At 34.5% G+C, this 12500-nt stretch overlaps 1 protein-coding gene across 1 annotated transcript in view; it reads right to left on the reverse strand.

Annotated features, from left to right (window-relative positions):
• The window catches only part of EBF3 (EBF transcription factor 3), a 218923-nt gene that overhangs the window by 195229 nt on the left and 11194 nt on the right, over positions 1 to 12500 (reverse strand). The gene's annotated exons all lie outside the window — the stretch shown is intronic.

The following is a 12500-nucleotide window of genomic DNA, read 5'->3' on the forward strand; positions in this document are numbered from 1 at the left end:
GAATCAACTTCACATTCAATGATAGTTTATTCTATTTTCTTAAAAATAATTATTCAATCATTTCATTTTACATGGGAAAACAATTCACTAGAAATATTGCAATTTATAAATAAACTAGACAAGTTAAAGATAGATATCCCGACTTCTATATGTTTTCCCAATTGTGGTTCAGATTCCAATAAATTGGGCCCATACAATGACTTCCAAGCTTTTAGTTGAAGGTTTTGTAAAGATTTATTGTCTGGGTTAGTCCTCAATACAAATATATATCTTTTATTATATATTTGTATCTTAGAGGAAATTTGTAAAGGTGAAACAGTATTTGACAGCAACATAAGTTTGTTTGTTTTGTTTACTTGGAAGTTTTAAATTATACCTTCAGGTTGGCAAGCCCTCCTTTTTTTTCAAAATAACTCTTGAGATAGACAGACATATCTTGTCCAAAGTCATACAGTGAACCGATGTGCCTATAGATATTCTTGAACCCCAATCTTCTTGCTGCCAATGCTAATTTCTTTATCACTGCACAAGCTAGCTCTCAAAATGTTTTTTAAGTCACTGGCTGAACCTACGTTGTAATACAACAATGAGGGACTCAATCAATCAAACTAGAGCTGAAAGGAACCTTGGAAGTCTTCTAGTCCAGCCCCTTCCTCAAGCTGGAAACCCTACACCATTTTAAAAGCCTCCAATGGGGAACCACCCACAACTTCTGAAGGCAACTTCTGTTCCTCTAGTTAATTGTCCTCACTGCTAGGAGGTTCCTCCTTAATTCCAGATCGCTTTTCTCCTTGAATAGTTTTCATCCCTTGTTTCTTGTCTTACCCTCTGGGGCTTTGGAAAATAAATTGACCCCTTCCTCTTTGTGGCAGCCACACAAACACTGGAATACTGCTTTCATGTCCCGCCCCCCCCACCACCGCCAGTCCTTCTTTTCTCTAAAATCCTGCAACCATTCTTCATATTTTTAGTTTCCAGGAATTTAATCATCTTAGTTGTCCTTCTTTGCACTTTTTCTACAGTCTCAACATCTTTTTTTATAATGTGATGACCAAAACTGGGTGCAGTATTGCAGATGTGGTCTTACTAAGGCTTTATAAAGCGGTACTAACACTTTACGTGATTTTGATTCTATGCCTCTCTTTATACAACAATTATATTCGTTTTTTTAGATGCCGCCGCACACTGCTCATGTTTAAGTGATCGTCCGCTAGGGCGAAAGCCGAGGTGGCGCAGTGGTTAGAGTGCTGTACTGCAGCCACTTCAGCTGACTGTTATCTGCAGTTCAGCGGTTCTAATCTCACCGGCTCAAGGTTGACTCAGCCTTCCATCCTTCCGAGGTGGGTGAAATGAGGACCCAGACTGTGGGGGCGATATGCTGACTCTGTAAACCACTTAGAGAGGGCTGAAAGCCCTATGAAGCGGTATATAAGTCTAGCTGCTATTGCTATTGTTCCAAGGTCCCTCTCACAGTTACCAGGTTTCACCTAATCTGTACTTGTACCTTCGTTTTTTTCTGCCCAGGTGTAAAACCTTGCTTTTCTCCACATTAAGTTTCATTTTGTTGGATGGGGGCCATTGTTCAAATCTGCCAAGATGTTTTTGGATCCTGAACTTGTCTTCTGGGCTGTTACAACATTCCAAATGTTGTAATTCAGAAACATCTAGATAGTGTAAATTTCCCACCTCTGGACTGTAAAAACATATGCTTTCGAAGCCAACTTAACTTAAACCAAAGGTTAATAACTAATCATCTTAACTAACTTTTCTAGAAATTCAAAGGCAACTGAAGCTCTTTTCTCTAAAGCTTGACAGATGTGGAAAAAAATCCACAATAATCTTAGGTTATCTCTGCATCTTTCTTCCTGACATGTAATATAGCTATATGAGGAAGGAATGGCCATAAGGTTCTTTATAGCTAAATAAAAGTGATGTAAAGCAGAAAAGGGGCAGCATTAATAATATTCCAGGAAATATAAAGGCTATTGACCTAACATAGGAGACTGATTGTATTTTTCTCAGAGTGATACCAGTTGACTAATGTCACTGGTAACAACGCATTTGTCATACATTCATTAATACTCAGAAAAAAAATAGTATCTGTTTCAAAAGCCTGTGAAACTCATTTGATCAGGGATGGTGATGGGACAAATGAAAAATATTTGTGTGTGGAGCACATGAAACAATAGAGCCATCCTATTACTTTTAGCTCTCTGGAAAAATTATGTCTGCCTCTAGCCTCAATGACTCTCTGCAATTTGGATTTTCAACTCTGAAGCTGGAGTCCTGTGTGTATCCTGCAAGTAACTACACGCTGCAGGAAGCGGATGCGTATTTCTTAAAAAAAAAATAATACCAGTAAGGCATACTCTTAGAACCAAATTATACAATCAGAAGAACCACGCAGAATAGCTCTTGCTCACTTGCTCACCACTTCAAATAGTAGGTGGAATAATTTATATTTTTAAGTAAAAACAAAATAATGTGAAGATGATTAAGCATAGTTTTGGGGAAACAATGAACACTTGTTCCAAAAACTCACAATGCCGATTCAACTAGAGATGATAGTAGGTCAAAAGAATAAAAAAAAAAGGGGGAGAGAATACATGAAAAAATGCTTCTGTCACAACACCTTTAACCCTCTTTAACTATTATTGTCTGCTCCAGCCACACATAATTTGCATTGCATGGAAAGCCACTTGTGCAAATGAGGCAGTTTCAAAAGCTGCTAGTAGGGTTTTTTGAGGGCTTACTCCTAAATACAGTTAAAGTTGTTTTTCTGACCTAATGTGGAACCGTAATTCCCAGCAGCTCTACCAATGTTTCAAACAGTGAAGGACGCTGAGATCCAAATGTTCTCCAGTAGTGGCCTAGAAATTAGGCAAGCTACCACATGGAAGTTAAGAAGCAGAGAGTCACTTTTTTCACAGTGTTATCATTATTAATTCAATAATGATTGAATTAAGTTGATTGAAATGACTGAATGATTGAAAAATTAGCATTACTAACGTTTTATAGTTTGACATAAAGGTGCATATATAAGCAACAGAAAGGAGAATCACCACATAATTCACTGTATGATAAGCTGGGGGGAGGGAAATATAAAAAGAAAAATCACCCATTACAATAAGTGTGGCAATGTTTAGATCAGAAAATTATATTATGCTAGATTGTAACAAAATGACATAATTATAAAATGATATGACCTATACGGTGACAACATGATAGGGATTTGGACACTTATGGGATATTATAATTAAATCTTTTAAACTTTTGCATGTAAATATATATATATATATATATATATATATATATATATATATATATATATATATATATATATATATATATATATATATATATATATATATATATATATATCATTGCATGTAAATATATATCATTGCATGTAAATATATATCATTGCATGTAAATATATATATATATATATATATATATATATATATATATATATATATATATATATATATATATATATATATATATATATATATGATTTTTACAACTCCTGGTAAGCTCCAATTATGGGAGGAAGCTATATATATAGTTGTATTTGTGCTGATAAATAAATAAAGGGAGACTAGTATAGATCTATTTCAAGCTATTTAGCTCTCATCAGCTAGCCATACCCTTACTGGGATTTGAACCTGGGCTATATTACATACTAGGCAGACATCTTAGCCATTAGGCCACAGGCTCTTATCCGTTATCAGCGAAGCCAGGGTGAAAGATATCTATTAGATTTTTACAACCCCCGGTATGCCCAAATATGGGAGGAAGATCACTACTTCCGTTCTCTGTCCTTCGGCTCGTCACAAGAGTATGTATGTATGTATGTATGTATGTATGTATGTATGTATACATACATACATACATACATACACACAGAGAGAGTAGTATATTCTGTACTAGAGTGACATCATAAAATTTATAACTTTGGTGTTAATACTTTAACATGGTAACCATCTAAAATATTTTCATTATCTAACTGTGTGGGTAGTAAGACTTTGATGAAATTGTCATTTTCCAATGCACAGTTCTTATGATGAAAGAGTTTGATAGGAATCTGCACATGTTCTATCTCGGGTCTATGATTTCCCCTCAAAGGACTACTGTTCATCAAGTTCTAAGAACCACAGTCTTAAATACTTCCAGGTTCAGACATTCTACATTACATACTTAACTCAGGAACTAAAGCTGGTTTTCCTGCCTTTGTTAATGTTTCCATGAATTTGCCATTTTGTACTTCAACATAAGTCTTATAATAACTATTGATAAAAGCTCATCCCAGTTTTTAAGAAGGGCTGCAACATTTTCCTTTCATAACATACTTAACCTTTGGCTTTTATCATCAGTTATGGTTTAATTCTATGAGAATCGAAGTAATTATGATGCATACTCTTAAAACCACATGCATCTAGCTTATATATGCAAAAACCACTACAACTTTTGTTTCCTCACGAGTATGTGTGCAAGAATATAACAGCACAGGAAAGTAGTTCTGATGCCAGGGTGATTTTCATGCGCCCTCTCTCGGATCACAAAATCATGAGTGGAGAAAAACTGCCTTTAACTTTATATACTAATATATAAATGTTTTATGTTGTTTTGCTAACAATTATAAAATGCACAAAAATATGTGCAATTAATGGAATATTGTACTGTATGAAAATAATGGGCCTTCTTAGAGCCTAATGAATCTGAACACACCATTGCAATTTTCTAATTAAATTACAATGCTGCGTGAATCGGAAGGGAGACATTTCTATCAATTTGCATACAATAACAAAAAGTTTTATTAATAGTTATTTAGGATAAGAAGCATTTGATCTATCAATAGAATTTTAGAAATTCAATTCTTTATTATGTGATATTATTTAAACATGAAAACAACCATGACTTATTTTTGTGGAAGCCAATTATTATTCTTGCACTAAACACACCTTATATTTATTTAATAACACTCCCCCCCCAAAGTGATACCCGCTGAGGCATGCATATATTTTCTGTACATGTAATTAAATCAATCTACTCTATTCTGCATAAAGTATCTTTACATGATTTGAATGCTGAAAGTGAAGGTGTTCGCTTTTTTCTTTTTCTTTTTTTGCTGGAGTGCAATTAACTTTGGCATTTTGAAAGAATTCTACTATCCTTTGATTTTAGATAATAAAATAACAATACAGCCTGATACATATTTTTTCTCAAGAATCATTCTTCTGAACTCATCTTGTAGAACTATTTTCAATAGTGCTACAAGTTTTTTTTTTGTTGTTGTTAAATCTTGCTGTTAGTTTTCTTTAACTCCATGGTTTTGTTTCTACCAAAATAGTTTCTTTCAAAGCCTCAGCAGAGAGTGGGGGGAGGGAGAGAGAGGGAGGGAGGGAGGAGAGAGAGAGAGAGAGAAGGGGGGAAAGTATGTCTCAGCAAAAGAGCTGTTCTTTCTCACCAGATGTGTAACCGTGTTTCGTCTTTCACTATAGACAAGCTGGAGCCTACTTCTTCCGCTACCCAGGCCTGTGCTACATGTCTTACAACAACACAAATGTAAGCCTCTTCCTCTCCACATATGTTAAACTCATTTCCAACTATTGGGAAAACACAACACTCTCCTTATTGCTGTTGTCAGATGATGCAGTTTATTTTATATACTCCTGGCACCAGAAGCAATGATTGGTTCAAGCCGCTTTGCTGGCTGTGAATTGTTTACAGACAAACATCTTGCTTTTGTTCCAAAAAAAAAACAACACCCCACCAGAGGTGTGTCAGCAACAGAGAAGGGGGGGAAGGCATGTACCAGGAATGAATGAAATAAACTTGTTCTTCTAACAAACTGCAACTTGCATGCATAAACGCACAAACATACTAGGGGCGGAAATATTTATACTCTTGTTTGTTTATGCAGGCCCAGATACACACAAACACAAATATGAAGGAGATTTTAACTTTTTACAACTTATTTTAAGGTGCTAACTATATAAAACATGTTAAGTTACCATGCACCATTCATAGCCGGAGACTTATTCTTGACTTCTAACCTCATGTGTTTATCATCTATTATGTCATAAGCGCACCAACAACAACTTAACTGAGTAACTGATGCTTAATGAATCAATATTAAAAAGTGTGTGTGTTTGTGTGTGTGTGGGGGGGGGGTTCCTTTCTTAGTATCTTTTTTGTAAGATTTGCTATTAAGATAAACAAACAAGAAGACCTTGTTTTCTGGCAGCCTGACCGAGATGAATGGTTTTCATTTTCTTAGTGTGTAAGATCTGGAAGCTTTGCCAAGTGCCAAGGTTAAGCTCCTTGAGTTTTCACTTCCTGTAGTCCTGCTTGTCAATCACTTCCTGGCATATGCAGTGACAATTTCCATCTTTAGAGCTTGAATTTCCATCTCCTCCAAACATGTCTCCCAAGGCCCAAGGCTTAACCCTTTGGGTTACCATGTCTAATAAATTACTTGCCATCTTTCCGAACGTAACTAAATACTGCTTGAATATTTGCTTATTGCAAATAAAAACTACTGTGGTTTCTCACCCACCCAGCCAACCCCCTACCCAAACCCTGTTCTGCATTTTGCCTATTGTGAAGCATAATTAGGCTAACATTCTTACCAAAATGTCCTATAATTTTGGTTTGAGCAACCTATTTTCCCCAACAATTATATCCTAATTGGTTTATGAGATTTTTTTTTAAAAAAACTTTCCATTGATTGTTAATATTTTCTTCCTGCATTCGTGCGTACCAGAACTCTCTGCTTAATTTTTTTTCCCCATAACCTAATCCAATTCATCAAAGGCATCCTAACAAAATTACAGGCTCTGGCAGTATCTTTGCCTTTCACCTGATAAGGCTCTAACAGAAGCAGCATATGGTTTCTATCAGGATACTTCTTATAGAATAGTTTTTGACAGCTTTGCTTAAATCCCTTCCCCCATTTTTTTTTCCTTTTCACATACTCAGTACTTATTCTGTAATACTCCTTGTTCTGAAAGCATATATATATATATATGTATTCGGCTTCATTTTTAAAAAAAAGAAGATAAAATGGAACCCTTGCTTTTAAAAGTGCTTGATTAATATTATTAAAGAATCATTTAAAAACGATTTCTAATGATACGCTTCTTCCTTGGATGATATTAATATTTAATTACCCCACATGTCCTATGTATGTCAGTTTAGACGTAAATCCTATTCATTTCAATAAGACTTGTTCTAGCTAAGTAGATATAGGATTGCAGTGCACATTAACTGTGTTTTTTTCAGACGTGTTTATTAAAACCGATTTTATTTTGATATTCTATCATTCTTCTGCTCTCTGTATATGAATATTTGGACAGTCTGTCTGCATTGAAACTCATCCTCTTTTTCTAATGCAGCTATTCTTTTTTCTCTTTGCATTCTACATTTCTCTCTCTCTCTCTCTCTCTTTCTCTCTCTCTCTCTCTCTCTCTCTCCCCTTCCCTCCCTCCCCTCTCTCTGTCTCAACATGTCTTCCCTGCCCCTTTGTGATTTTCCAAGTAGAGGTTTCTCAATTGTTCAGCCACTTCCACTTTTAATATCTCCATCCCATAGGATTCTCCTCTTCCTGCAAATACATTTGACATTTCTTTTACTGCCTTTGCATCCCATTGATCTTTAAAGACCTTAAAGACTATGTATCAACTACCACCTTTCTCCCTCCTGGTGCCAAAGGTCTTTATGAACTTCCATTTTTTGAGCTCTACCTAGTATCTTGTCCCACATGTCTCATTATTACACTGTCTTTTCTGTTCTCTATAATGCTGGCTGGTTCTGTTTGTAGTCCTACAATCTCTCTCCACCCCTCTCCTTGTGTTTTTACATTTTTTTTATATATACCACAGACATTTCCATGCCTTAAGCACTTCCCACCCCCTTCCCCTCTGTCTGCCTCTATTTTTACTTTCTTTTTCTCTTCCATGCCTTATCTCCAGACCTCCGTGTTGACTTTGGCAATAAAACACAGAATATGTTCATTCTCCCAGCAATCTATAGTATGGGGGGATTCCAGGTGCAGGTGAGCTGAACAGTGTACAGAAGATATACTTCCACCCATGTGTTGTACATGCCTGATTTGGGCAAAGAAATAACATTTTCCAGCATTTGGATTGTGTTTAAGGTAGTGAATTCATTGCCAAGCTGATCTTATTTCCATATTTGTTCTCTTCATGAGCCATATATTGCAAAAATATTTCATATAACAGAGATGCATTAAAATCAATGAGAACTTCCCTACAAATTTCAGAAACAGCAATGTATATACATGATTCATCTTCATAGCAAATATAGTAAGTGAGTTGATTTGAATATAAACTATGTAAAAGAACTTCATTCGCACTGTACACTTAAAAGTACAATTGACAATCTCTATCCAGAGATGCCCTTAGCAGGAGATATCTATGCATTCAAATTCAACTAGGCCCTTAGAATTGATGCCAGATTTGCATAAGAAAATAAAGTGTGGTTCATCTGGACATATTTCTTCTTTAAGAATTTCTTTGGAGCTAGAAATCATAGGCAAAGGGGTGGGAGGGAAAACGACTTCTAAATCTCTTCTGTAGTAATTACATACGCTCCTTTAAGAAGCCTAAGAATGAACATTTTACAATAAATTGTACTGTTTTCATTGCATTATGCAAATTAAATGACAACTTGTCATTTAAGAAGTTAATAAACAGTCACCGTTTTGCAGGTTATCCAAATGCTACTGAATAGACAACCTTGAATCTCTAAATGATGCGTAATTAAAATTATTTTTAAAATCCTCTTTGACAGGCCTGGGCTTAGCCAAAAAGTAAATGACATTAAAGAAGACAATGAATTTAATTTTATTTAATGTCCCTTTTTGCAGATCCTCATTTACATAGCATTTTTTAACAAAAGCCTTGACCTTATAAATGCTGGCATTTGTACAGCTTCTGCAGAGTTGGATTTAATCATGCTTTCACAAAGCCATGAGGGAAAAGCTTTAAGTTCTCTGGTTGGATATGGAGTAGGAATAAAAACATTGGGACTGGTCAAATGTTTATCCTCCTTGCTTCTGAAAACAACCTGACAAGAAGATGTAAAGGTCTAGGGAATAACCCATTGCTGTTTGTAAGGCTTGGTAATAATCATACATAATCGTTTGGAAATATAGCTAATAAAAAATATAATGAGTGTTCAGCAAAATCGGCATTAGGCCCAAATTACATGATATTAATACTTGAACAGGTGCAGAAAGGCTTTTTAAATGAGGTAAATGAATAAAATGTCCCAGAGCACAACTGTGTGCATTGACAAAAAGTCAATCACATGAATAATTCAGCGACTAGGACCGCCAGCAAAGGTCAGCTTTCTTTGACCTTTGTGACAGGAAGTGAAAGGAAACACTGTTGACTAAAAAAAAATAAAAAAAAATAAAAGCACCCCTTCCAATCAGTCTTTAGCTACCATTCTGCAATTACTTTAAAGGCACAAACTTTAGCGACAAGTGAAATAAAGATATTTCTTCCTCACCCAGTTTGCTCATTCCGCCACTGTTTAAAAAAGGAAAAAAAATGTAGATGTCATAAAATTCTGCCTCTCACTAAAAACACAGCGCGAAAACAAGAAGTTAGACAAAGACAATGAAAGGTTAAACTACAGAGGTCCTTGGAAACAATGTCAATTATGTATAAAATCTGAGGTCATCTGAAAAATATTTTAAGAGCCCACAGAGCTGAAAGTTTAAAACAGCTGTTAAATATGACAAAACTTCTGTACCCCCACCAAAAAAAGAGAAGAAAAAAAAAGCCTAAATCTATTCCAAACTCTGTATGGAAGAAAATGGGATAAACAGATGTCTGGCTTTTATACAGAAAAGTAGAACACACTTAGAATTATAAGTCTTCTTAACTCTATAGAATAATGCCAGATTTATAGAGGAGGGAGAGTATTTACTACCCACAGAAATGCCAGCTAGCACTACAACTGTGATAATACCATCTGGAAAAAGGACGCCAGGCATGCTCTCGGAAACACTTTGCAAATTCATTCCGTGCGCCCAGGCAGATCTGCCATTGTTTTACTAACAAGTTGCTTCTTAATGGGATTGCAGTTTGGAAATCCTGTCCTCCTCTATTCCTCCCTAATCAGCTGCTGTTGCTGCAGTGTTCAACAGTTGAATACTGTGATCTCACATAGATTCCAGCCAAACAAGAGAAGGAAAAAGTCAAAAAGAGGTCTTTTTTACCAGGAATTTCCATAACTTCATGTAAAATATTATGGTGGCAGAATTATTTTAGCACACAGTGTGGTTTTGGTTTAGCAGTTACAGTGGTATCCTGGTAATCATTTATAGGCAGTGGAATGTATGAGTGAAATAGGATAGATTTATCTCTTCATAGTTGTGATATGTAGACAATGGGTGTTCCTAATGAGGAACATCTGCTTTTGTGCTCACCCAGAAAACATTATTCCACTATGAAAATGATACTCCTACCCTTTTCAGCAAGCCTACATAAAAAAATAAGTCATTTTCTTTTATTTGTCTTTCTTTGGGGCAGTTTTATTTCCCATGGAGACTTTTCAGAGGCATCCCTCTGACTTGAATTACTTTATGGCATTATTTTGGTGGGCTGTATCTGTTACATGCCTTGCATAATTGTAAAGACAAAAGCACTGTCCAAAATTGTAATAATTGAAAACGTATTCTTAATTTTAGCAGAAAAATACGCACAAGAATAGTCTATGTGGGGAAGGAAGATAAGTACTGAATACTTTATATAGTGTGGAATTCTAAAACCCTGATAAAAAATATTTTTATTTTCTTTACTTTATCATGTTAGTGTGAAATATTTGATTTACAGGTATATGTATGACTTCTGTATGTATGATCCCCTGTTACCAACAGTAATTCTATTATAACATTATCTAAAACAGTTTGCTGTTTCATCAGAACAATTGTATGGTGAAAGATCACAATACATATCTGAATTTTTGATTAATATTCCATGGACAAAATATGTAATCAAATATGACATGCATATACAAATGTAAAAAAGATATAGTATGGAACGGTATTTCTATAAGTTTTAAACCAAGGGATATTTCATGAGATTAAATGACCTACCATTTTAACTAAAGTTTTATTCTGTCGACTGAAAAGGTGATACAATCCAGAAATTTTGCTCTACCATCAGCAAATTTAAATGGTAAACTAAAACACATGCATCAGTCCAAGATAAATTATTATTAGAAATCTGAAATGCAATTTGATTCTCCCCAAAGACTAGACCAATATTGCTATTCATTTTTCCAAAGTATATTTTCCTTTCATGAAATGGCTAAAGTAATTTTATGTAAGCATTAAATGCAACTGTTTTTTTAATGTACCTCAAATATTGAAAGTGCCATAAACATCATTTCCCAGAGCAACAAAGTATTCAACAAAGTGCTAATAGTATTTTGTCATTATAAGTGACAAATCTTTTATAAAGCTAAAATATACATTCTTTTTATATTATGCAAAAATGACCTTACCTTTAAAGTTCTTAATGTATAAGGTGATTAAAATTCCTATAAAATTGCCATATCCTCAAATTTAGAAGCACAGCAGATTTTTCATCAATAATTAAGATCTCAAAAGCATTTATGCACAGTGTAAATGGAATTTCAATCTTCTTTATTCAAATAAACATGCTAAGCCCATTATCTACTTTTTTATTTTCTTGTACTTTTGGAGTATTACAATATAACATGATTTGTATAAATATGCTAAAGTATAAAAGTGTAAATTCGGCAAAGTGAGTCGTTTAATTTCCCACCAAAAAAATTATAGATATGTATTAGCAATAGCTGCCTCAGTACATCAATAGGTTTTCCACACAAATATTTAGAAAGAAACAATGGATTGTAATTCATTACAAAGACTTTCATATATATATAATACAAGCAATGAATAAAGTACATTCAATATTATGCATTGAATACGAAACGAATGTGCATATGACTTAGCACACTAGCAAAAACTGTAACTTATATTTAAATGGTATATAATTCTGGTGACTCAGACTTATTAATGAATAAGTTTCAAACCAATAAAAAAAATTTTAAAAAGTAGAAGAATATGTAGGAGTAGTCAGATACCTTTGTATATATCCGAGATCATTTTAAAACTATCAAGAGAAGCATATTGCTTTTTTCCCTCTTAGTTGTGATTACTAAACTTCCTCAATTAATGCATGCTTTAAAAAAAACACCCTGCAATTGGTTTTGTTCAAAAGTAACAGCATACAGTCCTACCATTTCTGCAGCTAAAACATTGCAGACAATATAACTGTATTGATTTGGGTACTTCAAATTCCATAAAGTGTCAAACTTGTTCTCAGTTGCCTAAAACAATGTCAGACTGATGGCGACAACTGGTTAACCCTATTTGATTACTAATAAGAGAGATGTCCCTTCTGTCAAATACCTAACATTCTTCACTATGCAAA

Source organism: Thamnophis sirtalis, unplaced genomic scaffold (genome assembly GCF_051295495.1).
Source record: "Thamnophis sirtalis isolate CommonGarterSnake01/CBP01778 unplaced genomic scaffold, rThaSir2_p1.2 scaffold_11, whole genome shotgun sequence".
Lineage (NCBI taxonomy): Eukaryota > Metazoa > Chordata > Lepidosauria > Squamata > Natricidae > Thamnophis > Thamnophis sirtalis.